We start from the raw sequence: 27,600 nt of genomic DNA, 5'->3' as shown, positions 1-27,600 counted from the left end.
TTTCTACAGGCTTTTTGGGAAGAATTCCTGTTCATACTGGTTCAGATTGTTAGTAGAGGTTTTATGATGGAGGTATATTTTTGATGTGTATCATGAGTCATCTGCTATTTCTTGACACACGGGTTTCCTGAGCATGGCCTCTTATTCACCAGGAAATCAAAGAAAAGTCTTTCCTTGCAATTAGCTGAGATGGAGTCTGATGTGACAGGATAATCATGAGAGTGACATCTTGCCATTTCTGCCATGAATCTGTAGGAAGCAAGTCACACACTCAAGAAGAGATTATACAAAGAATGAAGATGTTAGGGAAGCCTTGTTTTGAAATCATAGATGAATTGTGAGCTTATAAAATTACCTGGACTTGAGGAAATCAAAGTTGGAAGCCAGAAAGGGGAATCTTCAAGGCTTCCCAATGGAAAATACAGAAACAAATAGACAGAGCCTACCATAGAAGTGTGATGTGGCAGGGTGATGGCCATGTTATTCCAGTATGATTGACATCTCAGATTTTTGGAGGGTCGTAGGACTTGAACTCAACATGGGGGCTATCCCTGAGCTCTTCTACTCAAGGCTACCAACCTACCCCCGTGCCTGGGCATTGTCCATCACTCTGGAAAGCATTATGGAGGTTCCTCAAAATAGTAAACTTAGGGCTTCTCTATGACTCAGCAATCCCAGTCCTGGGCATTTATCCAATAGACTACTAACAATGCCACAGTAAAGCTACCAGCACAACGATGTTCACTGTAACATTGGTTATCATAGCCAAGTTATGATATCAACCCAGGTGCCCGTCAGTAGATGAATAACTCAAGAAAATTTGGCATACATATACAATAGTAGTATATGCTTCCATCCAAAAGAATGATGTTACACTATTCATAAGGCAATAGAAAGACTTGGAAAATTATATTAAGCAAAGTATGCCAGATCCAAAGAAGCATAGGTAGCATGCTTTCCTTCATTTGTTGTCGATAGAATGTGCTTATAAATCTACAAGTAAGCACACCAGAGGGTAAAAGAAAAATGAAACAACCCCCCCCCTCAAACCACTACTAGAACATGATAAACTATACAGGACTCTAGCCATTCACACAGTGAAACCAAAGGAGGATATTCTTTTCGTTGTTGTTATTGGTCATGGGGCTTGCTTTCTGGGTCTGGGCTTTTTTCCTTGTCTCATGTCTTCTCAAGCCTTGGCTACCTACTAGTCAGTTTGTGATCTCCATGTCTTTGCTTCTCCTGAATTTTCATAAAAATAGTTCACATAGTATATGACTTTTTGTGTCTCATATGTTTTACTTAGCTTCATATTTCAGAAATTTATTCATACTGTAGCTTGTAGTGTTTTATTTTATGACTGAGTAATATTTTATTTGTGAATATCCTGTGTTGTTTATGGATCATTTGTGGATAGATTGGGAGTTATTTCCATCTTTTAGTTATTGTGAATAAAGCTGCTATGAGTATCGTTAAAAATGATAAAGAAATAAAAAGCAAAAATAAAAAAGTCATTTGGACTTTAGTTGATCCATTTAATAGAAGGAACTGGATAAGAATGACATTCTTACCTCTAAAATTGAAGCGAATCACACAGCAAAGGGTGGAATTACCTCAGTGGTTGAGCCCCAAAGGGTTGTACTGCTGGAACACAGCCACTGGGTGAAATGTTTTCTTCCTCCCCAAACCTCGTCTTACTGGAGAGAACTCTCAATCATTTCGTTCCTTAATCCAGATTTTGAGAATCATTTGTTTATAATCTTTCTAAAATTAATTTTTATCTTTAAGTAGTTGTACAAAGGAGTTGCCATTCAAAAAAGTAGTTATGAATTTAATAATTTTTGGATGGATCATGAGGCTTGAACTCGGCCTGGGCATTGTCCCTGAGCTCTTTAGCTCAAGGCTACCACACTACTTCTTGAGCCACAGCCCCACTTTTAGTTTTCTATTGATTAATTCAAGATGAGAATCACAAAGTCTTTAGTGCTCGGGCTGGCTTTGAACCTTGATCCTCAGATCTCAGCCTCCCTAGTATCCAGGATTATAGGCATGAGCTACGGCGCCTGGTGAATTTAAGAAATTTTGATCAGTGTCACACATTTGATTATTCTCTCCCATCTTCCAAGCCCACCCATTGTCTCAGTTTTCTTAATTTGTAGACTATGCATTGAATCCAACGACTACATTTCCTCCCTCACCCTCTTCTTTCATGTACTTGCTTCTCTTGATCCCACTCCTACACTTTCAAGCACCTGATTAAGAAGCGTTCTTGATACCTCCTTCTCCCTACTCCCACAGCCAATCTCTGCAGAACTCATCTCATTGTGTTTTTATCATAGGTCTACCTTTCTCATCTTTTCTATTCTAACCAAGCCACTATCATATGTCACCTAGAAACTTCCTGGCCTTGTCTCTCAGCAACTCCTCCACTTAAATTCTCTTCTCCATATATTGGTAAAATGAATTTCTAATAACACAGATATTATCAACGTTCTTTTCTGATTGATGGAAAAATTTTAATGGCCTTCTTTTATACTTAGACCAAATCTTTAGCTCTAGATACATACATATTTTATTTTCTTTAGCCTTATCATGGTCCACTTGCTTCTTTTGCCTTGATCTCCATTTTATACAGGTTGCCTTTTGGTTTTCAAAGAGATATATCTTCTGTATAAACCTGGATTTATATTTTATTTTTTTATTATTCTTAAAAGTTGTACAAAGGAGTTTCAATTCAACATGAATTGAATCTCAAACTCCTTCCCTCATTCTTTCCTCCTTCACATCTATCACACATGTATGCATCCCCTACAGTTTTGCTGTTCCATTTTCACACATGTACATTGAGTTTAAGACTCTTTTCATCCCTATTCCTCTCTTCATTCTAATGTATCTTCCTTTCTGCCTTTTTTTGCACCTGGTCGTTTCACATGGCCCATGCCCTCCCTTTCTACTGTTTTCATCTAGCTAGTTCTTATTGATCCTTAAAATGATCATGCAAATGCCCCTTAAAATGATCATGGAAATGCCATTATGTCATTGGTGCTTCTGTGACCCTTACCTAAGAAAAAATGATTATTATCTGTGATTTGTTCTTACACTCTTGTGTGCCTCTTTCTAGCACTTATCACCATTATAATCAGGTAATTTCTAACTCTAAACTATTGGTTCCAGGGAGGCAAGATTTACTGTGTTCTTTACTTTTGTAAACCAGCACTGAGAGTGGATCCTGGCTTGCCTTTAGTGCCCAATACTGGGTAGCTTTCAAATGAACCAATGAGATGTTATTATAATGGTGGACATTTAAGCAAATCACTTAATTGTTCTAAAATTCTCATTTGTAGGCTATGCTAGCAATTCAAATGCATATCTAGTAATTAACACCTGACAGGAAATAAATAAACAGTAATTTTATGTCAAAGTAAAGAATCAGAATTCTGGGAATTTGTTACTGCAGATTTTTCTCCCATGTCAAACACATTAGAATCCATCCTGTTATTGGAATTCACTCTTCTTTAGACAGGCCAATATTATTTGGAAGACAAAGTTAGGAATGCCACCATCCTCCAGAGAAAAACAACGTTATTTTTATCATTCTGTAGGTTGTCTCTTGGTTTCTGTACTTGTTTCTTTCTGTTGTGTAAAACCAATATAATTTGATAAAGTCCTGTTTGGTCATACTTCTTGGAGATTTAGAATCCCATTCAGGAAATGCTTTTGTCTACATCCTTCAGAGATCTCCTGTAGTAGTTTCACAGTTTCTGGACTTAAGATTTTTGATCCACTTGAAGTTGATTGTTGTACATGGTAAAACATAGAGGTCAAGTTTCATTCCCCTTAATACAGGTAACTAGTTTTCCTAGCATCATTTGCTAAAGATGCTGTTTTTTCAAGTGCATAGTTTTGGCTTCCTTGTCAAAACTTAGAGAGATATAGCTGTGTAGTTGATTTCTAGACAGTCTATTCTGTTCCTTTGGTGCTCCTGTATGTTTTGGTGCTGGCATCATGCTATTTTTGTTACTAGTTCTTTGTAGTGTAATTTGAAGTTCATTACTGTGATACCGCCAAGCATTTGTCATTTTGCTCAGGACTGATTCTGCTCTTTGGGGTCATTTGCACTTTTATGGGAATTTTAGGATTGAGTTTTCTATTCTCTAAAGAATGACATTGGCATTTAGGTCTTTACCTGTCATTTAATGGATAGAGGATTCATATTTATAATATATGAAGCACTCAGAAAAAAATGAAACAGTAACACAACAAAACAGTCCCAATAATAAGAGGGCAAACAAATTGAACAGTTCCCAGAAGGTGAGATACTGATGACTAATTAATGAATGAACAAATGTTCATCATCTTTAGCTAAAATAAACTCAAATAAAAACTACAATAAGATTCACTTCTATGCCAGTCAGAATGAACCATGATCAACACATGGTGGTAAAGATGGAGGAGAAAGTACTCCTCATATATTGATGGTAAGAATGTAAAATACCACACCATGGAAATCAATATAGAGATACTTCAAATAACTAAAAATAGATCAGTTTTATGACTCTCATCATATTGGTCTTTGGCATATATCTGACAGAGAGTAAATCAATATCCTGGAAAGATGTCCACATACTCCATATTTATTGTAGTTCTATTAATAATGGCCAAACTGTGGAATCAGCTGAGGTTCCCATCAATCTATGGCCTAGATAAACTAATACATATATATATATATATATCCATCCATCCATCCATACATACATACATACATACATACATACATACATATTACAGATATATGCCCACCATGGAATATTATTGCTCCATAAATAAAAATGTTATTATATCATTTGCTAGAAAATGAATAAAACTGGAGATCACTGTGTCAAGCAAAATAAGCCAAACCATATATTATATATTCTAACTCATTTTTTGACCTAAAACGATGATGATGATCATGACAACAACAATAATGGTGATAGGTAATGAGTATAAGCAGAGGACTGTTTTGATGGGGACCTGTGGGAAGGTGAGAAATATGGTGCTGAGGGTCAAGGAGGATTAACATGTTTCATACATATATGTTTTTGTCATATATATATAATATTGTAGTGAAATACACCACTGTTTTATAAAAAGAGGGGAGGAGAATTGAAAGTAATGGGAATATGGTGGAAAGGTGAATATAGTTAAGGAGCACTGTGCATGTATGGAAATACCACAATATAATCTCTTTATCTTACAAATGTTTACAGATTCAAAAATGAAAAAAACAACAGCAATTCCTATCTTTGTTTACTCAAAAATACTGATTGAATGCCTGCTGTGAGATAAATGCTGATATAACAGTGACAAGGGAAGATATTCTCTAAATTTATATGAATTCTTTTAATTTATAACCAGGTCCTTTTAATTTTCTGATGTTCGTAGTGTTAAAGTAATGGCATAACTTTTCTGTATTTGTCTTGTCAGGTCTGTGGTATATTGTGAAGGCATTTTAACTCTTTTTTCCAATTAAAGCCAGTTTTCACCCTGAAAACTTTTACTTGGATTTGAAATCACTCTCCCTAGCATCTCTTCCTAATTTTGAATCATTTTATTTTAATTTAAAATGTTGATGTCTAGCTTTTCAATTTTGTGTTCTATATTACCATTCTCTTGTCCACTGCACTGAAATTTGCACTGTATCTGAAAACATGTATGCATATGGGATAACTATCATTATGGCTTGGGAATTGTGGCTTTTTATAAAGCATTTGAATGAAAGGTTGTCAGCTAAGTGAGAAATATATATTCATGAGCATATATATTTATATATATATATATTTGTATTGTTACTATAAAGGTGATGTACAGAGGAGTTACAGTTACACAAGTGAGATAAACAGTACATTACTTTCTATGTTGTCAGCCCTGAGCTTGAACTCAGGGCCTGAGCAGTATCCTTGGATTTTTCTCAAGGCTAGAGCTCTACCACTTGAGCCACAGCACCACTTCTGGCTTTTTCCATGTATGTGGTACTGAGGACTTAAACTCGGGACTTCATGTAGGCTAGGCAAGTACTCTGCAAGTAGGCCAAACTCCCGGTCCCAATATATTACTTAAAAAAATTGGAGGTCATGAGGTTTGAACTCAGAGCTTAGACGCTGTCCCTGAGCTCTTTTGCTCAAGGTTAGCACTCTACCACTCTGAGCCACAACACTACTTCTGGTATTCTGGTGGCTAATTGGAGTTAAGAGTCTCATGAACTTGTGCTTGCTTCCGCAACACATATACTAAAATTGGAACAATACAGAGAAGATTAGCATGGCCCCTGCTCAAGAATGACATGCAAATTCGTGAAGCGTTCCATATTTTTTAAGAAAAGAAAAACTTGTCTAACTGAAAAAAATAGGAGTGCAGTAGAAACTGATTTATAGAAAGGATAATTGCAAAATAGTTGGGGATATTTCAGAAGCTACCTCTTCCTGTATAAACTGAACAGAATCCTTCATAAGTTAAAAAAATAAGAGTCTCATAAACTTTCATGCCCAGTCTGGCTTTGAATTGCAATTTTCAACTCTCAGCCTCCTGAGTATGTAGGGCAACAGGCATGAGCTCCTAGCACACAGTGAAAACACATTTATTTTTGGACAACATCAATCTTTCCCTCATTCTCTCTCCTTTTTCCCTTCCATTGCTACTCAAAAGATGAATAATTATAATGAATTGTATTGTATATTAAAACTGATTTTCAGTGTATTTTTGTCTATAATTGTGTGTCCAAATTGGCTTTGGTTCTAAAATTTATTTGCGTTTCTAGGTGATTTTAGGTCATCAACAACACATACCTGTGGGAAAACACAATGAAAATGTATACTTTCTTAGAGCAAGAGCCACTTCTCTGCAGTTTCCCAAACAGTGATTATTGGCATTGTATATGAAGAGAGACACCTCAATGAAATGTGCACAAACAAAAATACTTTGCATAACATTTTGTTTTGGCAGGATGGGAAATAACCTCAGAGCCAAGAGCCTCTTAAAATGGAGAAATGGGTTGGTTTGCAAAAGCTGTTTTCTCATAATTATGTGGATAAAAATCTGATGGTGGAGAATGAGAAACTTCTCACCAACCCATTTCTTTTGTCATGGAAATGAATAGGATAACACTTCTGAAGATATCTGGTTTGAGATTGTGGATTTGGAGGGGAGAAAGCTCTCCATTCTTCCACTTTTCAGAAATGCAGGGGCCGCACATGTGACACAGCCAGTTTCACAGCTTCGCCTTTAATGGAGTGAGCAGATTGCAGGAAGAATGTGATGCTGCTCAGTAAATTTAATGACTTTATGAAGATAAATGTTTCCCTTCCGAGGCTCCTACTTGTCAGAATACATTTAATACCGCCATTCCTTTGAGAACTAAATTCCTGTAGCACGTTGCAGCATATTAACATGTTTTTCTCACCACATGAAATTGCACTTCAAGCAAGAAATAATAATGTTTCTGCCTCCCCTTGTACATTTTTATTACTGCCAATGAATAGGAGTAAATTAACTATTATGGCTAACATTATTCATGGGGACAAATTCCTAACTCATTTTACAGAGAATAATAAATAACTGAATGAATAAGATGCCTTTAATTTCACATGTGAATTATCAAAGATTTCTCAAAGTAGCAGAAGAGAACTCATGTTTATATACAAAATACAAATATATAGCCAGTGTTTAGCATCACTAGCTATGTCATATCATAATCCCTTGCTGTCACCCACACATAAAACCATATTGCTCTTTGTCTCTGAAGCCATATTCCTTTTCATTGGTCAACTTCAGTTATATAGCATGTACTCTAATTATATACTGGATGGACTATATTTAGCTTTTACAAACTAGTTACAAGTTTGGTTCAGGCTTTTATCACTTAATTCCATGAGAAACCTCCATACTAGGCAAATTTTCCTGTTGGTGAAATTACAAAGCTTATTCCACTCTAATGAAATTGCCAAAGTTTTGGCTGTTGGCTCTTTCATTTGGATTGTCTTCAACATCCAAATTCCAGTACAATGACATAATTTGAACACCTTCTTATGGCTTGCTCTAATGGGATTTTGCTGCAACATAAATTGTCAAAGACTTAAAAGGCACAAATGGGAAGGCTAATAGGGAGCAAAACAGAACCCATACCCTCTAAGATATTATTCTACTTAATAACCTTCCCAGATCGCCATGGCTGTACTGCCACATCTGTGCCCTTTCTGTCAGATGTCTGCGATCTGTGTTGGTGAGGAAGACAGAAAGTTGAGGAATTTATAGCTTCACTGACAGACCATACGCTGTTGACCGATGTCCTTAGTGCTTGCCTAAGGAAGGCCGTAGGTTGGACTCCTGTAGGATGGGGAAGCTTTCAGGGAAATAGAGGATCTTCTGGGTGAAGAGGAAGTGGGACTATGCTTGGATTGCTGGGGCAGTGAGCAAGGAGGAGTATGTCCTGTCTGGCTGGAGCAGATGAATCATGGGATCTGTGGGCATGGAAATACACCATGACCTGGATGCTTGTCTTTTAAACTCTGAAAAACTAGAGAAGAAAGTTGCATAGATAGATCCATAGACAAATAGAAAACCATTGAAAACACGCAAATACTTTCTGACTAGAATATGCCCTCAAGGTAGACTTATTCATGATTTTTAAATGTTCTTACTGTTTCAAAATTCGAATCTGGCCTTCCTTCCAAATAATTGTGTCTTTATATCCTTCAGTGTGTTTTGTTTCCTTCTCAGTTTTATGTTCTATGTGTTTGATTGATAAGCCCTTAATATCTTTATCCAAATATCTGCCTCACGTTGTTATCTAGTTGGGTCCAAGGAACCCCTCCAGGTAATATAGTTAAGTAGAATTTAGGGCACATTATTTACAGTACTGGCTGCATTCTCATTTTGAGAAATGGGAATAGAATTTAGTCCTTTCTGTTCTTTCAATAGTGCTACTATGTTTCAGGAGTCTCCTTGAAGAAAAGCAGACTTAAACAATTATCTTTAGATTGAGCCTTGGTAGAATTTATCCAGTCCCCAAAATAGGAACTCACATAAAATAATTCATAACTGCTTTTCAGGAAATTTTCAGATTATATAGTTATTTGATAAAATTTATAAAATATGGAAAATAAGACAATTTAAAATCACCAAGAATGTTCTTTCCCTGTTATGACCTTGTTAGAACATTTTGTGTGTGTTCATTTTTGCTTTTCTAAGTATGTGTAGATGCTTACACAGATAGATAAAAGTGTGTGTGTGTGTATGTGTGTGTGTATTATTTTAGAAACATAAGATTGGGGCCATTTTGTATTGTTTCCTGACTTTTATCAATTATATCATGAACAGTATATGTTTCATATAAAATTCTAATTTAGGTTGAATTCTATCACATAAGTATGGCACAGTTGATTGAATTTTATTATAATGTTAAATCTTCTTAGTTTTAATTGGTTACATTTTTTATAATTATCCCCAAGGATAAATTCTTATAAAAAACAGTTACTGAGATTTTTAGTTTTCCCCCATAACTTGGCACATTATTTTTAATTAAAATCTTATTGTCAATCTTTTAATGTAAGTATCTAGTCATACTTGAAATCTATTCATCATTGTATCATTTTTTTGTTAGATGTGTCAGAATTTCACTTTAGATCCTCACACTTTTGGGGCTTGTTTCTTGGCTGACATCATAACACTTGAGTCATGCTTCTAGGGACACTGCATTATGGCAATCTCCTTGCCATAATGAAGTAGGGATGAAACTTGACTCTCAACTTGATAGAGCCTTCTCCCACTGTGGAGCTGACTGGAACATGTTGGGGCCACATTTCTTTGGCAATAGTAGAGCTGTCTGTTGTTTCAAAGTTTTGTCTTTTGCTCCTCATCGCCCCTTTCCCAGTCCTTGGACTTGACAGAGAATTCTTTTGTGCGGGTTTCTTTTTATTTGCACCTCTGCATTGCCAGGTGATTCTTCCCTCCACAGGTCTGTAATATATGTCACAAAAGATACTAGCTGCAAAACTAACTGTATACCATCCTCACTTGTGGGATGCTTTCATTTTCCTAATATTCAAAATCTTCTCATGTTTATTTTACATCTAATGTTTGGGGTTATCAGCTGAATGTAGTACAAGGAATAGAAAAAAAATTCATTGTTTTGAAATGAGAACCAAGAATGGAAACAATTGCATTGTCTCTCCTAAACTGGAAGTCTCTGTGCAGTTTTAATTTGTATTTCTCCTGCTTTGAGTAGATTGATCATCTTTCCATGTTTCAGGATTGTTATGTATCTATTTGAAAACTATCTGCTGTGGTATCAGAAAGCCTCTGTGTTTTTCCTCTATTCTTTTAAAATTCTGAAACAAACTACATTGCCAATGTATTTGTCAGCTCATGCAGAGCTTCCAAATTGCAGTCATTGCCATGGAACAAGTTTGAGGCCATAGTTATTACATTTCTCCCTTAACACCTAGGAATGAGCATGGCCAATTTCTTGAAAACTGAGGCTCTTGCTGAATGGAGGATACAAGGTAGGATTCTGTTCCATTAAAAACAGGAAAATAAAGGAGAGGCTCATGAGTTTGAGAATGAGAACTGCCCACAACTGAGATGAATTACAGTGGAGGATCCTTGCTGTGTTAGCTCAGTGAAACATAGCATACTCTTTGGGTTTTGTAAAATAATGCAAGGTTGAAAAATTAAATTTAAGAACAACAAGGGGCCAGGAGTTTGGCCTAGTGGTAGAGTGCTTGCCTAGCATGCACGAATACCCGGGTTCGATTCCTCAGTACCACATACATAGAAAAAAGCTGGAAGTGGTGCTGAGACTCAAGTGGTAGAGCTCTAGCCTTGAGAAAATCCAAGGACAGTGCTCAGGCCCTGAGCCCAAGCCCAAGACTGGCAAAAAAAATAAATTTAAGAACAACAAGCACTTCTAAAGGTGTTAATGGATAATAGCTATGTCTAAAATGCCTATTCTAACCGTAAATACTATTAATATAATTAAAGGTTTGATGGCCCTCATATCTACTATCCAAGATCATCCCAGAGGTTCTGCAGTGTCTCCAATCTTGGTTTCAAAACTTAGTTCTGGGTCACAAACCACAGATAATAGTTCTGGGTTCTTCAATAGGTACCATACCTTACTCATTTAATAGATATTTACAGGTGACTTTTGGGCACAGTTGTGAGAATCCTTATTTCCATTCTCAAATTCAACCTTGGAACACAGAAAAGATGAATCTTTATGTTCAGATGCTTACCTCCCTCTCAGTACTCTTTTCTCCTTTACTCAGGACCTGACTCTGCCTCTGAACTTCTTTGTGTTTAAGGTTAGCTCTCTATCAATTGGGCAACAGCACCACTTTCTTTTCTCCTCTAGAACTCTAGTCAATAGTTGTAGCTAAAGAAAATTCCTCCTCCCATGTTTTGATGTGCTTAGAGCATCCTTGTCTCATCACAACGGTTACTTATCTGGCAATTTCCCTATTGGAAACCATTGTCCTGTTCTGTAGAACCAGTTCATTTGGAGTACCAAGCAGACTTTTCTTTCAGGTTTTCTTCCACTGTTTGTCTTTTGATGTCAATCAAAGAAATATTTTTTTTGTTGGTTGAGGGGCTTGAACTCAGGGCCTGCCTGATGTCCTTGTACCCAAGAAATAGCAATCTACTACTTGAGCCACTGGGCCACTTCCAGTTTTTAAATGGTTAATTGGAGAGAAGAGTATCAAGGAACTTTTCTGGTTGGGCTGGCTTCAAACCATGATCCTCAGATCTTACCTTCTGAGTAGCTAGGATTATACTTATGAGCCATCAGCACCTCATTCAAAAAACTATTTCTTATATCTTATGGCAGGCACCATATCAGATTTCTTCTATGACCTCTCTAAGGCTCAGTATGAGGCATGCTCAAGTGGATTAGAACAGCATACTTAGCTTTGGAGATTTTGGAAGGAAAATTAGAGGCATCACATGATGCTTATCACCAGTGCAGATTTATTAGTGCAATTTTGAAGCAGCAAGACTGACCCAGCATGAGAAAGGCTAGCTATTTTCACTCATTTACGGAGAAACTTTCCTAGGGATTGATGTTTGGTACACTTGGTCATTTCCTCAAGGGATCAATATCTACCAGTTTGCAAAGCAGTATGGGGGCTCCAAAAAACTGAACATAGCACTATCCTAAGACCTAGTGATTCAGTTCCTGGGCATTTAACCAATAGAACACAAAGATACAGTAAATCCACTAGCAAAACTGTTTACTGAAGCCTTATTAACCCTCATCAACATATGGAATCAAACCAGATGCCCCTCAGAGGGCAAATGGATCAAGAAAATATGGCATATGCACACAATGGAATTTTGCTCTCCCATCAAAAACAATGATATAGTACTATTAGAAAGGAAAAGAAAAGACTTCGAAAAATATATTAAAGGAAGTAATCCAGACCCAAAGAAACAAAGGTTGCATGGTTTTCCTCATTTGTGATAGATAGAATGTGTTTATCAATCCATAAATTAACATTTGGCTATATGCAACTGGTTAGAAATGAATTAATTGAAGTATAATAGAATCTATGGAGAGCTCAAATAATATCATTTTTAGACAGACTGAGTCAAAGCCCAACAGCATAAAGACCAGGAAATGCAGCAAGAGGGATGGTGGGGGCAAAGGAATAGGAATGAAAGAATGAAGAGGGAAAGGAGATAATATGGTCAAGAATTCATTGTATATACCACAAATTTAGGAAAAATAAGGGAAGGGGTGAAAATGTCGAAGGGGTGACACTAACAAAGATTCAATGTATTCATAAACTGCCTTGTTGAATGGCGATTCTTTTGTACAACTGCTTAAAGATAATAAAAAGTACAAAATATCTATCAGTTTACACTGCAGAACACTGTCAGATACTTTTATTAAATAGCCTCAGCCATTGTATTCAGATTTATGTTTCCAAGTCAGATTATTTGGACAAGCTTTAGTTCCTCTTCATAAATTAAAGGTACCTATACTTTTGTCTCAGTGTTTTTTTTCACTATCTTTCTAGGAATAATACCACAAATGTTGTCAAACCTTCAATGGTAGAGAAACAGCTTTTGTTTAAAAATATCTCCTCGAAATGAGTGCAGGGTGTTTTGATGTTGAAGATACTGTCTCTTCTATGTGACATGATCTTTTCTACCATGTGACCTTGGTCTTCCTTTGGATTACACTCCGTGACACTCTTTCTGTTCCCAAAGTCTCTTTTATCTAGTAACTGAACTACAACCTCTACAAAGGCCTGGACTACAAAGAACTCCTGCAAATTGATCGGAAGTACAAAGGTATGTTTGTGCACATAGTAGGAGGTCTAGTGGGAACTTCCCAAACTTTGCTCCGGGAGTGGTATTTATTCAAAGGATATATTTGCAAACCACGTGGTTTCTCATCCCCTTCTTATTTGAACAAGCTCTGTTGAAGTCTGACTTCTAGCACTACCCAAAGCAGTATCTCTTTTTGTCCTTAGTCATATAAAGCAAGTAATTAAGTCATAAATATTTATTTTTTGTTTTTTATTGCTATTACAAAGTTGATATACAGAGGGGTTCCAGTAATAGAAGTCAGGTAATGAGTACTGTTATTTTGGACAATGTCACCCTCATAAACATTGTGTACATTTTGTGTATTAGTCTTTGGGCCAGGACATGGATTAAGAAAAGAAATCATTTTAAATCAGGTGAATAGCAAGATCTTTTCACTCGTGTATCTCTCCTGCATTTGGGCAGACCAGTGAAACAGGAAGACTGTGGAGTCACTGAAATGAACAGAAGAATAGTATATAGAATAATTTCTGATAAATTCCATGCTGTCTAGAGCCCTGCACTGAGAACTGATTTAAGGTCAAATTCTTAATCTAATCTTCCTGGTTTCTAGGGGAAGATTTCATTTCATGAGCTTGTGCATGGGATACATCTGCCACAACCAGGCCAGAGCCTAGGGGATTCTGGTCTAGGTCCATATCCCATCTTTGCTAATTTGCTTCTATGTTCTATTGGTCTTTGCTAGCCCATGTATTTCCTTTGTTTATAACTATCTTGACTTTTTCTAATTCATTAAGACTACCGTCTCCAAAGGATCTTTGGCCTAGTGCATTAGGTCTATATCTATGTTCCATCTTCTTTTTATTTGCAATGTTTTCATTGCATTCATACTGGACTGCAAGACGTGGTCATATGGACACATTTCCTTCTGTCTTTCTGTCATCCATAGAGATCCTGTGCAAAGCAACTGCCTGACAAGGCCTGGAAGCTTTGAATTAAAACAGCCAGTTTAAAAATAAACGTTCTTTATTCCTTAATCTGCTGAGTTCTGTACCACATGTTTAAATGAGAGACAATTTGTTTCTGAATTAGGTTTTAATGAATTGTACTTGACCTTTGAGCTCTATTTTCAACCTTGAGAGCAGGCAGTGGATGTGTAAATTCCAAGGCTTCGTTTAATAATAAAAATCATTCATTTATCTAGCACTCTGAAGCCCTAAAATTACATAGTGTTTTCTTCTCTATCACAAGCAAATTGAGTAGCTAGAAATTCACTCTCCAAGTCACAGACAAGAAAACTCAGACTCACAGAGGTCAAGGCTCCTGCCGAAGGTCACTTGATTTGTAAGAGGTAAACCAGGGAGGTCTCCTGACTCCTGGACCAATATGCTTTCTGCAAACAGAACTGATGAACTTACCAGTTAGAAAGACAAAGTAGAATACTAGTAACTAAAAGTAAAATGAATAGAGAATTTTATTTTGAGACTTTGTACTGAATGGAAGGGAGCTGTTTTTCTATTTTTTTCTTTGCAACTTCTTTCAGTAGAATCTCTGATGCCATTTCACAGAACTCACTGGAACATTGTGAGACATTCTCCGCTATTTGCAAAACCAATGTTGCTGTGTTTTCTGATGGCAGTACCTGTAATTTGTCTGTGGCAGGTTTCCTTTCATTTCTTGTCTCTGTCCATAAATTATTTGACACATTTTCTTATAAAATAGTAGAACTCAGATATCGCAAAACTGGAGCAGTGAGAGGGAAAGATGATGACTTTGGTCACTAGACCATTGAAAAGTTCAACATCTAGTAGCTCTCTTCCTTCATTTTCTTTTTAACAATATGGGTCTGCTAATCTACTTTTGACTGTGCAATGGAACCTGCAGTAAATACAGAGGACAGTGCCATTATTACCTTGGTTATGGAGTCAGCCACAGATAGGTTGGTTATCAAGGGATAGGTCCGTCTTTTGTTTCAATGGAATCTCATGACCCAGGAAAGCTTCCTTTTACTTTATTAAATGTCCTTCTCAAACTCCAAGATACATTTCACATTCTCTATTAAACATAGTGAGTTGTTGCTTGAGCCAATAAGGATGGACTGGTCACATAGCCCAACTGGACTGAAGCACCTCATGTGGGCACTTTTCCACAATGTCACAGTGATAGAGATTATTCACCAATTTAGGATAAAAGGAAAGTAGGACTACTTTCAAAGTATTTTGTCAACAGAATTGTCAGAAAACCAGACCATGTAGCCAAAATCAGACTCGATAGCTACAAGGACCATGCAAAAATGGAGAAATCTGGTATTTATTCTCTCTTGACTCCTCTTTGGTACTGTCACTACGTCAGATTTACATCTCACCATTCATTTCCTGATTGCATGTCTCATTTACCAAGGAGGATAGGACTATTATGGCCATCCAAGAGTACACAATGCACCTAGTCCCTGGCATTTCTCTGTGCACTTTGTTAACATTCAGAGAGCAAACCCTCAACCCCAGAAAATGTTTCATTCTTATCTTCATTTATTCCTTGTATATGGCAAACTGAGTTTTTTTTACTGTAATAATATATTTTTTTGCATTTTTATTGTAATTAGTAAAAGGGTTACATGATATTTGCCAGATAGAAGGTGCATTAATTCACATACATTGATACCCTTTCACATGTCTTCGTCCCCTTTTCCCTCCCCCTACCCGTCTTGGTTTTCCCCCATTCCCTATCAAATTTCAAATAACCAAATACAAATAAATTCAATATATCAGATAACAAAGTGAGATACTATAACAATATGAGATACCCACGAGACAACAAAGGAGATGAGAGACAACATAGTACATTAAGGACAACAATCATTCATTATATGGCTTTTGTTTCAATATCCTGGAGGTCCTTTCAATTAGCTTCATACTATATGGCCTTATGTATCAAGATTTTGCTCTATTGCAGATCTCTGCTTGTAGAGCTCAAGGTTTCTACTGATTATGACAAATGAAGGAAACCATTGAGCCTAAGTTCCTTTGAGTGTGGCTTACTTCACTTTGTCTGTTGTTTGGTTGGTGAAGATCTTCTCCCACTCTGTAGGCTTCCCAATTAATTTACTAGCTATGTCCTTTGCCATACAAAAGCTCTGCAGTTTAATGCAGTCCCACTTATCCAGTCTTTCTCTGATTTGTTGTGATTCTTGGTCCTTATTAAGAAAGTTTCTACCTGTGCCAAGGAGGCCTAGTGTATCTCCTATTCCTTCCTGTAAAGTTTTCAGTGTGTCAGCTTTTACCTCCAGGTCTTTGATCCATTTGGAGTTAATTCTAGTGCAAGGTGACAAAGAAGGATCCAACTTTAGTTTTCTGTAGGTGCTTAACCAGTTCTGCCAGCACAACTTGTTGAAGAGGCTTTCTTCCATTCTATTTTTTTGGCTCCCTTGTCAGAGATTAGGTGGCCATACGTCTGTGGTTTAGTATCTGGGTCCTCAGTTCTATTCCATTGGTCTTCAGGCCTGTTCCTGTGCCAGTACCAAGCTGTTTTGATAATTATAGCTCTGTAATAGAGTCTAAAGTTTGGAATTGAAATTCCTCCAGCGCTGTTCTTTCTGCTAAGAAGTGTTTTTGCTATCCGGGGTCTTTTATTATTCCATATGAAATTTTGATTTGCCTCTTCTATTTCTTTAAAGAATGCCATTGGGATATTGATGGGTATTGCATTGAATTTGTAGATAGCCCTTGGCAAGATTGTCATTTTCACAATGTTGATTCTTCCGATCCAGGAGCATGGGAGGTTTTTCCATTTCCTTAGTTCTGCTTTAATTTCCTTTTTTAGGGTTTTAAAGTTTTCATCAAAAAGGTCCTTTACATTCTTAGTTAAGCTAATTCCTAGGTACTTTATTTTCTTTGAGGCTATTGTGAAAGGAGGTTCTTTCCTGATTATTGCCTCGTTCCTCTCACTGTTGGCATAAAGGAAGGCAGTTGATTTTTGAGGGTTGATTTTATAGCCTGCTACTCTTCCAAAGTTTTGAATCAGCTCAAGGAGCTAGGGAGTGGAGTCTATAGGATTCTTTAAATACAGAATCATGTCATCTGCAAAGAGGGATAGTTTTATTTCGTCTTTCCCTACTTGGATCCCCTTTATGCTTGCTTCTTGCCTTATTGCACTGGCTAGGAATTCTAGTACTATGTTAAAGAGGAGTGGAGAGAGTGGGCATCCTTGTCTTGTTCCTGATTTTAGAGGGAATGGCTTTAGATTTTCACCATTAAGTGTAATACTAGCGGTGGATTTCTCATACACAGCCTTTATTACATTGAGGAAGGTTCCATGGATTCCTAGTTTCTCCAGAGCTTTTAATGTAAAGGGGTGCTGGATCTTGTCAAATGCGTTTTCCGCATCTATTGAGACAATTATGTGATTTTTGTCCTTGCTTCTGTTGATGTGTTGAATTATATTAATTGATTTGCGTATGTTGAACCAGCTTTGCCTCCCCGTGATGAATCCAGTTTGATCATAGTGTGTAATTTTTTTGATGAGTTGTTGTAGACGGTTGGCCAGTATTTTGTTGAGACTTTTGCATCGATGTTCATCAAAGATATAGGTCTATAGTTCTCTTTCTTTGATGAATCTCTGTCTGGTTTGGGGATGAGGGTTATACTGGCTTCGTAGAATGAGTTTGGTAAAGAACCTTCATTTTCAATTTCACTGAAGAGCTTGAGGAGTATTGGTGTGAGCTCTGCTTTGAAGACCTTATAGAATTCAGCTGTGAATCCATCTGGCCCTGGGCTTTTCTTAGGTGGAAGTTCTCTAATTGCCATTTCTATTTCAGAGCTTGAAATAGGCCTGTTGAGTCGGCTTAGTTCTTCTTGGTTTAGTGTGGGTATGTTAATATTGGCTAGGAATTCATCCATTTCTTCACCATAGCATACTGCTATACCACTTGTGTGCACATATCTAAAGTGATATAAATTAGCAGACACTCAAGATATATTGGCACACACACACACGCACACACACACACACACACACTGTAGAAACACTATTTTCAGTAGCTATACTATGTCCTAAGTGCTTAACAATAAATAAATAAATGGATATAGAAAATCATATATATAAAATTCTATTATATATTATATAATATACAATATCCTACACTGTGTTATTTAGCAATAAATGAGAATAAAATTATGTTGTCTGCAGAGAAATGGATGGAACTCAGGAGCATAATATTAAGTAATGTATGCTAGGTTTAAAGGACAAATATATTTTTCTCTTATACATAAAATCTAGATACATAAATACAAATTCAAAGCAAACAAAATGACTTGAACCTAAATGGTAGGTTATTTTCGAGTGAGGTTCTGAGATATAGGAAAGTTCTAGGCAATGAATAGCATCAAGGTACATTGGTATACATTTATGGGAATGTCACAATAAAAGCAACATTATTATTAGCAGAAAGAAGACAGGAGCACACTTATTGTTAATAGAGCTTGGAAAAACCCATCTGGACTGGTTAGTGGAAATGATCATATTGTGCTAGCCATGGTGGCAAGCACTTTGACTAATAACCTCAATTAATGAGCCTTCTTTACTCTGAGGCTCATAGGCATAGTGTTTTGACATTCTCCTTATGGATAAGGAAACTGAAATAGAATGAGGTGAAACCACTTCTCGCTGCATGGTAAGTGATAAGTAGAGCTGAGATTTGATATACTGAGTATGAAATGGGTTTAATGCATCCATATAAGTGTGCAAAGTTTCACTAACAGGACTCATTTGGCTATGTGAAGGAGTGGGAATATGAAATCTATTCTACTCAATAGAAGCTGTGAGATGTTGGGCAAGTGGGCTAACCTCTCTGAGTATCACGCTTTTCAATAACAAACTGGAAATAAGTAACTCTACCTTTTCCTTTCACAGCAGGAGAATAAAACTACAGTGTGGCAAATAAAAAGCTTTTGTTACTGACCAATGTCATATGTGCAGCAAATAAGACAGTAGATTATGTGCCCAAGGCTCAAGGGAATCCTCAGGGAGTGAGGCCAGGCAGTATCAAAAGCCAACGCTGTCTTTGCAGTGGGGATGATGCAGATGGGGGGGTCTTCACTGAACAGGAGGGGGCAACATGTCATGGGGGAAGGGAGGAGAGAAAGTACTAGGAATAAAGGAAGGGTAGGAGGGAGGTAGGGAGTTCATACACCAGACAATTTCTCATTTACCTTTCTCCAGCATGAAGCATTTCATTTCAGTGCAGCATTGCACAATTCCCATCTCACTGAACTGCTGGCTTGCATGATAATAAGTTCAGAAAATTATTACAGTGAAAACTGAAGAAAAATGATTGTGGCATTTGTTAATACTGTAAACACCATTTGTTGACAAACGATAAGCTTTATTGATACCATAATGTATGTATTAGCAAGAACAATACACCACAAAATGTTAACATCTGTCAACGCAGTGCAAACAATTATAAGTAACTTTTTTAATGTAAAAATTATGCAATAACATGAGGTATGGCTTCAAATTAATATGACTCAGAGCTAGGTTTATGTGTTTAGAGGCATAAACAATCATTTTACATAGAAAGCAACCAAAATTTCCTTTAATATTTGTTTTGTCAAAAGTGACTCACTGACACCAAATGCATGAGAAAGTCAGGGAGATGAGATGGTTATTAAATCTGACCTTGATCAGATTTTTAATATGTCAAAAAATGGTGAAAGAGAGAAGGGGGAGGGGAGAGGAGAGAGAGAGAGAAAGAGAGAGAGACAGAGAGAGACAGACAGAGAGAGAAAGAGACAGAGAGAGAGAGAGAGAGAGAGAGAGAGAGAGAGAGAGAGAGAGAGAGAGAGAGAGAGAAAGTTGTCATGGGATTAGAGTCCATCTACAGCAAGATGTTTCCATGGCAACAAATCAAACACCATTTCCTCTAACTCCAGTCACCTGCTTCAGAAGTATGAACTTAGCATTGAATAATTAGAGTGGGGCACAGTAATGTTGCGTAAAGACAAAAACCAGAACAATCAATGTGGAGGAAGTGAATTATTTTAAAATGGCAATTAACCTCACCAATGTGACTGTCTGCAGCTCATGCTGACCATGGTAGGCCCCACATAGGTATTTGGTTTTGTAAATTGAAAGCATAATTTGTTTGTCACACACAACCTTGATAAAAAAATCCAAAGCCGAACCATAATTCTACACAAATTAATGAAGTCTGAAAGTTATGGATAAGGCCATAATAGAAATGCAGAGCTGTGCCCAAGTCTGCAGTAGGTGGTAACATGCAATGCTCTACCTGAATTCTCCTCATGTTTGAAGGATCTAAAAACATACTTGATACTGTTGCGTGGTTAGTGTCCCACAACCAATGAGCTATCTAAATTCATAGGCTCCAATGTCACACTCCTAAACTCTTAGTGGAATGTTAAACTCATGCACACAAAGCTACCTAGGCCTTTTTGCTTTTTTGTTGGCTTACAATATTGTCATCTAATTGCATTAAGGGTGCATTGTGCTTCCTCAGGAAATGGAGAAGGTAATCTGGAAGATGGCATGTGATGTTCACTGTTGGGGTGTGTTTTCCCCAGATGGTTTTCAATGATGTCAGTAATTCTTCCAACCCATGGGGAGAGGAGAGAATCCAAGACCTGTCTTGTGCCAGAAGAACATATTGTCTCACCAGTGTCATCCAAGTCATAATGATTGGACTCATCAGTACAGCAAATCTGTTTCAATCAAGTCTATTGGAGGGAAACAAGATGATTGGGAGGAGGTTGGGGGAGGGAAATGGGGACAAAACATGCAAGGGGTATCAATGTGTGACGAATGTAACTGTAACCCCTCTATACACTACCCCGACAATAACATTTAAAAATAAAATAATAAATACATATTAAAACCGTTTTAAAATACCCATGAGAGTTGAAGTCCTGGATGTTCCCTCAGGGTATACATTTCTGAAACTTTCATTCCGTGTGAGACTTGCCTAGCTTACTGTTAGAGCCTTTTCGCCTGCAGCACCCCTTTTGTCTCTTATAACAATGTTTTTTTCATATATTTTTATTGTAATTAATAGAAGGGTTACATGATATTTGCCAGATAGATGGTGCATTAATTCCCATACATTGATCCCCTTTCACATGTCTTGGTCCCCATTTCCCTCCCCCCCACCCCACCCCTCAACTTGTTTTCCCCCATTCCCTATCCAATTTCAAAACAACTCTAAGATTCCACCTCACTACAGTTAGGCCAGGATCAAGAAAACTAATAACAACAGATGCTGGAGGGGATGTGGCCAGGAGGGATCACTACTACACTGTTGGTGGGAGTGCAAACTCATTCAACCACTATGGAAAGCAGTGTGGCAGTTCCTCAAAAGGCTAAACATAGAACTCCCCTATGACCCAGCAATTCCACTACTTGGCATTTACCCAACCACCCAGAAACAAGGACATACTAAACCCACTAGCACAACAATGTTCATTGCAGCACTATTCACCATAGCAAAGATATGGAACCAACCTAGATGTCCCTCAGTTGATGAGTGGATCAACAAGTTGTGGTATTTGTACACAATGGAATTCTATGCTGCTGTCAGAAAGAATGACATCGACCCATTTGTTAGGAAATGGAAAGACTTAGAAAAGATCATATTAAGTGAAGTAAGCCAGACTCAAAGGAACTTAGGCTCAATGGTTTCCCTCATTTGTGATAATCAGTAGAAACCTTGGGCTCTACTAGCAGAGATTTGTAATAGAGCAAAACCTTGATACAAAAGGCCACATAGTATGAAGCTAAATGAAAGGATCTCTAGGATATAGAAACATAAGCCATATAATGAATGATTGTTGTTCTTAAGGTACTATGTTGTTTCTCATCTCTTTTGCTGTCCCTTGGTTATCTCATATTGTTATAGTATCTCACTTTGTTACCTGATATATCGGATATATTTGTATTTGGTCTCTTATAACAATGTTTTTAAGCTTTGTGTTTGTTGGAAAACATTTTCTGTTGATTTTTGTACATATACCAGGAAGACCTAGTGTAAGTAGACTTTTAGTAACCCCCCCACATTACTCAGAACAATGGAAGAAGGCTACTAAGCTACTTTCTTGAATGTTTTTTTTGTTTCTATTTCTAGAAACATTTGAAATAACTAGAGTATGGCTATGTTATTTTTAGTATAGAATATATTTTTAGTAGCTCAATAGTTATGTGCATATGACCATATATAATGATGCTTATCAAAATGAACGCCAAGAAATGGGAACAACTGTACTGTTTGAAGTCATTACTTTTTTTGTTGTTTTGCTTTCTTTTTGTTTCGGTGCATTGGCTAGTGCCACTGGTTTTTATTTCTGTATCATTTTTATATAAGTTTATCTGTGAAGGCAATCACAGAAATGGTGGCACAAAGAATGAACCAAGGCAACAGTGATATTTACTATACCTATGTTGTAAATGAACTTTACAACACGGGGGTGGGGCGGCAAGGTGAAGTCGGGGGTGTGGGAGTGAGAGAACCCAAAGGAGGGGTAAAAGCGTTCTAAAAGAAAGATACTCATTGCCTGACTTATGTTACTGTAGCCCTCCATACACACCTTTACAACAAAATTTATAAAAGTAAAAATTGTACTTCTGAAAGTGAAAAGGATAAAGAAACAAAGTGGGAGATAATGGGAGAATGAAAAAAAGGATGACAAAGAGATTGGCTTTGATCATGGGACGTTATATAAATGTATGGAAACTGCATGATAAAATTTCCTTGTACAAGTAGTACATAGTATAAAAAACTCATTTGAAAAAGAATAGGAAGCAAAGGAGGATCTAGTAGCCCCTTTATGTAGTAGCTCATTTATTAAATACATATAAAATACTTTCACATACATAGTACCCCATAATAATATTCCAGTTGTGGAGATGGACTGTCCAAGCAGGAAACAGGATACGCTGTTTGGAGAGAAATATAGACTTATTTATGAATGTGTGTTCCCTCCTCTGTGCCTCATTGGATGGAGTTATTATATCGACCTTTCACTAATATAAAATATAAGATGATATGGAATAGGCATTTCACATTTTATAAGACTGAGAAGACTGTTGTTGCTTCATGTCCTACAAAAGAGAAAATAGCTCTGTCCAAGTGATTTCTTTCAGCCTGATCCATGCTAGGGCTACTATTGGTTGATTATTGGACATACAGGAGCAAAGAAAAGCAAAGACTTTGATTATAGCCTGGCTGTACTTCTTATTAGCTGTCTGCCCTGGAGCAAGTCAATTCACTTGTCTGGGTCTCAGCTGACCTACTTGTAAGTGATGTTAATATCTACCTCATCAGATTGTTGCCAAGAGCACAAGAGATAAAATATGAAGTATCCAGTTTGAGATGTGCCATGCAGCTAAACACATGTTAATAATACTGATCAAATTGGCTGCCAATTTTATTTTATTTATTTTTGTTAGGTTTCAAAAAAGGATGAATATTAGGACTCTTTCATGTTGAATCTATAATTTTACCAGGCTGGTATAAGATGAATAGTTAATAAAAATGCCTTGTGCTAGTATGATATTTCAGTTCTCTAGTATATTTTGTGGTTTAGAAAGGTAAGGCAAACATTACTCTGACCTTCATTTTCTAATTTATTTCATTGCAAGAAACCCCTTCCATGCAAATTGTTTGATACTTTCAAAATAGAACAGCTACTGACTTACGTTCTTGACCTCATACATTTGAGCAGTCTCATGATTTCTTTTATTCCAGGACAACTTAAAAGCCATCTGTATGTTAATGGTGAAGTAGTTACTCTAGGTCTATTCTAATGTCTTTAATAATAGTTGACAGTTAAAAAGGTGACAAATACAAGTGTCCCCAAATGAATCGTGTGTCACAGGTCTTCAGAGGAAACATTTACAGGGCTGTCTTTAGGAAAATGTCTAACTGGCAAGCATCTTGGCACAAACATAAGTAGCTCTGTCAGAGAAGAATTGCTTTTGGAGAGCCCACCGTCCCTTGAGATTATTAGTGGCAGCCAAATGTCTAAGTATGCCTTCTCTTGAGTAACAAGCAGCTGCTGGTACTCTGTTATATCCCAGGGTCTTAGCATCCAGACAATGAACTTGGATACTGCTGTCCACAAACCCTTCTTCATTCACCCGTCTAAGATCCCAAAGTTGGTTACCTTGTCATCTATTCATTATTCAAGCAAAGATGCAAATGCTTCTCTTCCCTTTGTCCCTTCCATTTTCCCTTCCCTACCACTTCAGCAGCTTGCATGGTTTCAAGAAATGGCATGTACACTAGTATGCATGGACTTTATTCACAATTCTGTCTTACAATTTCCACATGGCAGGTATTTACTTGATGTCTGTTTCCTGGCTTACCAGAAGAGTAGAGGCAGCACAGAGATATAGTCAGGGATGTTTCCTAGAGAAAGTTCCTGAGTGAGAAGTAACTACTGACAGAGAGGATAGAGACTTGCACACTTTGTAAAACGGATGCCTCTTTCGTAACCTATCACCCCAGCCAAAGCGATTTTTTACATCATAGATCATAAAAGATTTATTTGGAAAAAGAAAGGCATATTTATGCAATGGAGAAATACTGCCTTTGAATCTTCAGCACAATTTTAGGCAACTATTCCCAGTCATTCAGAATTGGAAACTTAGTTCAGACAGTTTTACTTGCCATTGCCAATCGTTTTGTAGGCGTTCTAGCTGGAAGAAGTTACACCTTCTGATAGATGTTCTCAGATACTGGGCCATAGAGCTTCTAATCCTTACTTATATACGTGAGCCTGCTTCTCCAACTAGAGAGGTGGTTTTTGTGGAGTGTTTTTGAGTTGTGAATTTAGGGGAAAGTGTGATGATACAGGCTGTTTCCCACTGCTCATTCCTCCCAAAAGGAGACTGAATTAGATGGATTATCTCTTGAAATAGAAGAGAAAAATGATTCCTACATTACTTTTAAGGGGGTGTGTACATGATTTTGAGAAATGACAGCAGTAATGATTCTATTACTCAAATAATGCAAATTGAGAAGTGTTGCACATCTGAGCTGACCATATGGGGAACATCAGGCCTGGCAGCAGGGGCATTGAATAAAAATCACTGCTCCTTTGGCATGAAGAACAGCCCTCATGGACTATAGCTTCTTGTCCAGTCAGGATAGATTTCTGCCAAGCAGGAGAGCCTGATGATGGATAGGAAGTCCTGTTGGGAATTGAGTGTTTGGGTCCAGCCACATTCTCCCTGCTGTGCAAGCACATCCAAGCTTCCCTGGCTGCAAACCATTGTTCGCACTGTGTTTTCTGAGACATGTCCTGCCCCCTTTACAAAATTGTTTTCTCCCAAAATCTACCTTACTTATAGGAATCATCACAGATGGTATTTCCTCAGAAAGACATTCCCATTACCTTGTATCCTCACCTCTTTACCCTGTGGAAATTCATATCTCCTTGGCCTTTTGACTCACTTTCAGAATTCAATAATTATAGCTGGCTCTTCATGACCAGTCAATTGGGCCCATCTGCCGCATTCGACTGGGAGCCCCTTGAGGACAAGTGCTGTGCCTGCTTTGTCTCGAGACTTCATTAGGGACTGATAAGAACTGACTTGACATAGAAGGTTACTCAGAATATGCTGTTATATTTTGAGTGCATGATTAAAGTAAGCTGAAGTAGAGTCCTTACTGCTCTTCTGCTTCCATCCTACTGACTAGAGAAAGCTAATGCACAGCCTAGCAGAGATAGACCAAGGTGAGAATTTGTTTGACGAGGCCCTTCACTAGGTTGTCTCTGTTCTTTTGCTTTCCTGGAGAACGGTGAGTGGAAGAAAACCCTAGTTCCTGGGTTATCTAGCATTTGTATGGCGTAAGCATGCCTGAAAAGGGAGCTTGGATATTTCCAAATGTTATGTGTGTAATTTTTAGAAGAAAGTTTCTTACAATTTGTAATTCTTTCAGTATTTGGAGAAAATGGCTCTAAATAATTTCCTAGATTCTATATTATATAAACTGGTAAAGCAGTTGAAGCTTCAAGATGTGAGAGCAAAGAATGTCACAAACTTCTCTTGATGACAGTTATTGTTGTTGTTAAAGATGCAGTAAGACTGGGGAACTGGATTGTACGGATTGGAGCAACCTCTTGGGTTTATATTTCAGCCCAACCACTAATTACTGACCTGCTCATTTACTTCATTAAATTAACCAATCATTGCTCAATGAGTTTAGGCCAGTTACTCTGTCTTTTGCAATCTTATTTTCTCTAAGCCAGAGTATAGTGTAGGATTTGTTTGTCGCAATGTCTTCTATGTATACCCAGGGTTGCTACTGGAGCTTTATTTAGAAAAGCGTATACTCATGGAAGTTACTGAAAGGAGACTGTTGAAATGGCTCAGGGCAATCACTGCTGAATCATGTAGTGATTACTACAGTTGGCTAAGAATGGCATGTATAAGTATGGAAACAATGCTGATCAGTGACGAAACACCTCTAAAGCAAGACTGTATGCAACACCATGATATTCATGAAAACATGGCAGTGCCAGAAAAAAGAGCCTCGAAAGAGATTCTTCTGAAACAAAGTGATAATTTTGTTGCAAGCCATGCTCCTGCTTTGCTTCATCTGTTTTCTCAACTCAGTATGATGTAGCCTGATTTATTTTACAAACTTCAAAGGAAACAAAGGCTAACTGCAGTGGAGGCAATATGGTGCAGTTTTGATGTGTTGCCAGCAGATGGAGATGCCCCGCTTTCAGTTCTCTGGCAGGCAAGTAGCAAGGAAAACCTTGGTTGCAGTTGAAAGGTCCTGTAGATTTTCTGCATTTTTTATTTAAATATCTAGCCATGACTTCTCCAGCATCCAATGAGCCCTGAAAGTTATTTCTGAACAAGCTATATGGCTTCAAGGGAGCAGATCCACGTTTTATAGGGCCTAAAGCTTATATAATGTGAGAGTCCATTTTGTGAAAAATAGTTCAAAATTACAAGTAGGAAATCAAATGCAGAATCTTGGAAGGGATCCCTGGGCATATGGCCTGCTTAGCTGTACAGTAAATTTACCTGAGACTTCTGCTTTTGCAGAATATGTCTGGTCTTCAGAGGAAGGGCATTACCATGGGAAGCCCAAAATAAAAGGGAATTATGTCTTTATTCCCATCACATGTTGGTAAATGGTTGTTTTCTTTCCTATTCTTTTAAGTATAATGACTAGTGTCTATTGTATTCAGTTTATTGTCAAAAGACAGGAAGCAGCAATAGGCTAGGAAGAAGCATGGAACCCAAACTCATCGTATGGTAGGAGAA

At 37.4% G+C, this 27,600-nt stretch overlaps 1 non-coding gene across 1 annotated transcript; it reads left to right on the top strand.

Moving 5' to 3' along the window:
- Window positions 1–6,245: 6,245 nt before the first annotated feature.
- LOC150041663 (U6 spliceosomal RNA) lies at window positions 6,246–6,352 on the top strand. The gene has a single exon (XR_016533951.1). It is a non-coding gene; the product is annotated as a U6 spliceosomal RNA (small nuclear RNA).
- The last annotated feature ends 21,248 nt before the right edge of the window (window positions 6,353–27,600 follow it).

This window comes from Megascapheus bottae, chromosome X (assembly GCF_031878675.1).
Source record: "Megascapheus bottae isolate mThoBot1 chromosome X, mThoBot2.hap1, whole genome shotgun sequence".
NCBI lineage: Eukaryota > Metazoa > Chordata > Mammalia > Rodentia > Geomyidae > Megascapheus > Megascapheus bottae.
Note: the sequence above shows the minus strand (reverse complement) of the source record. Positions and strands in the feature narration are given on the sequence as shown.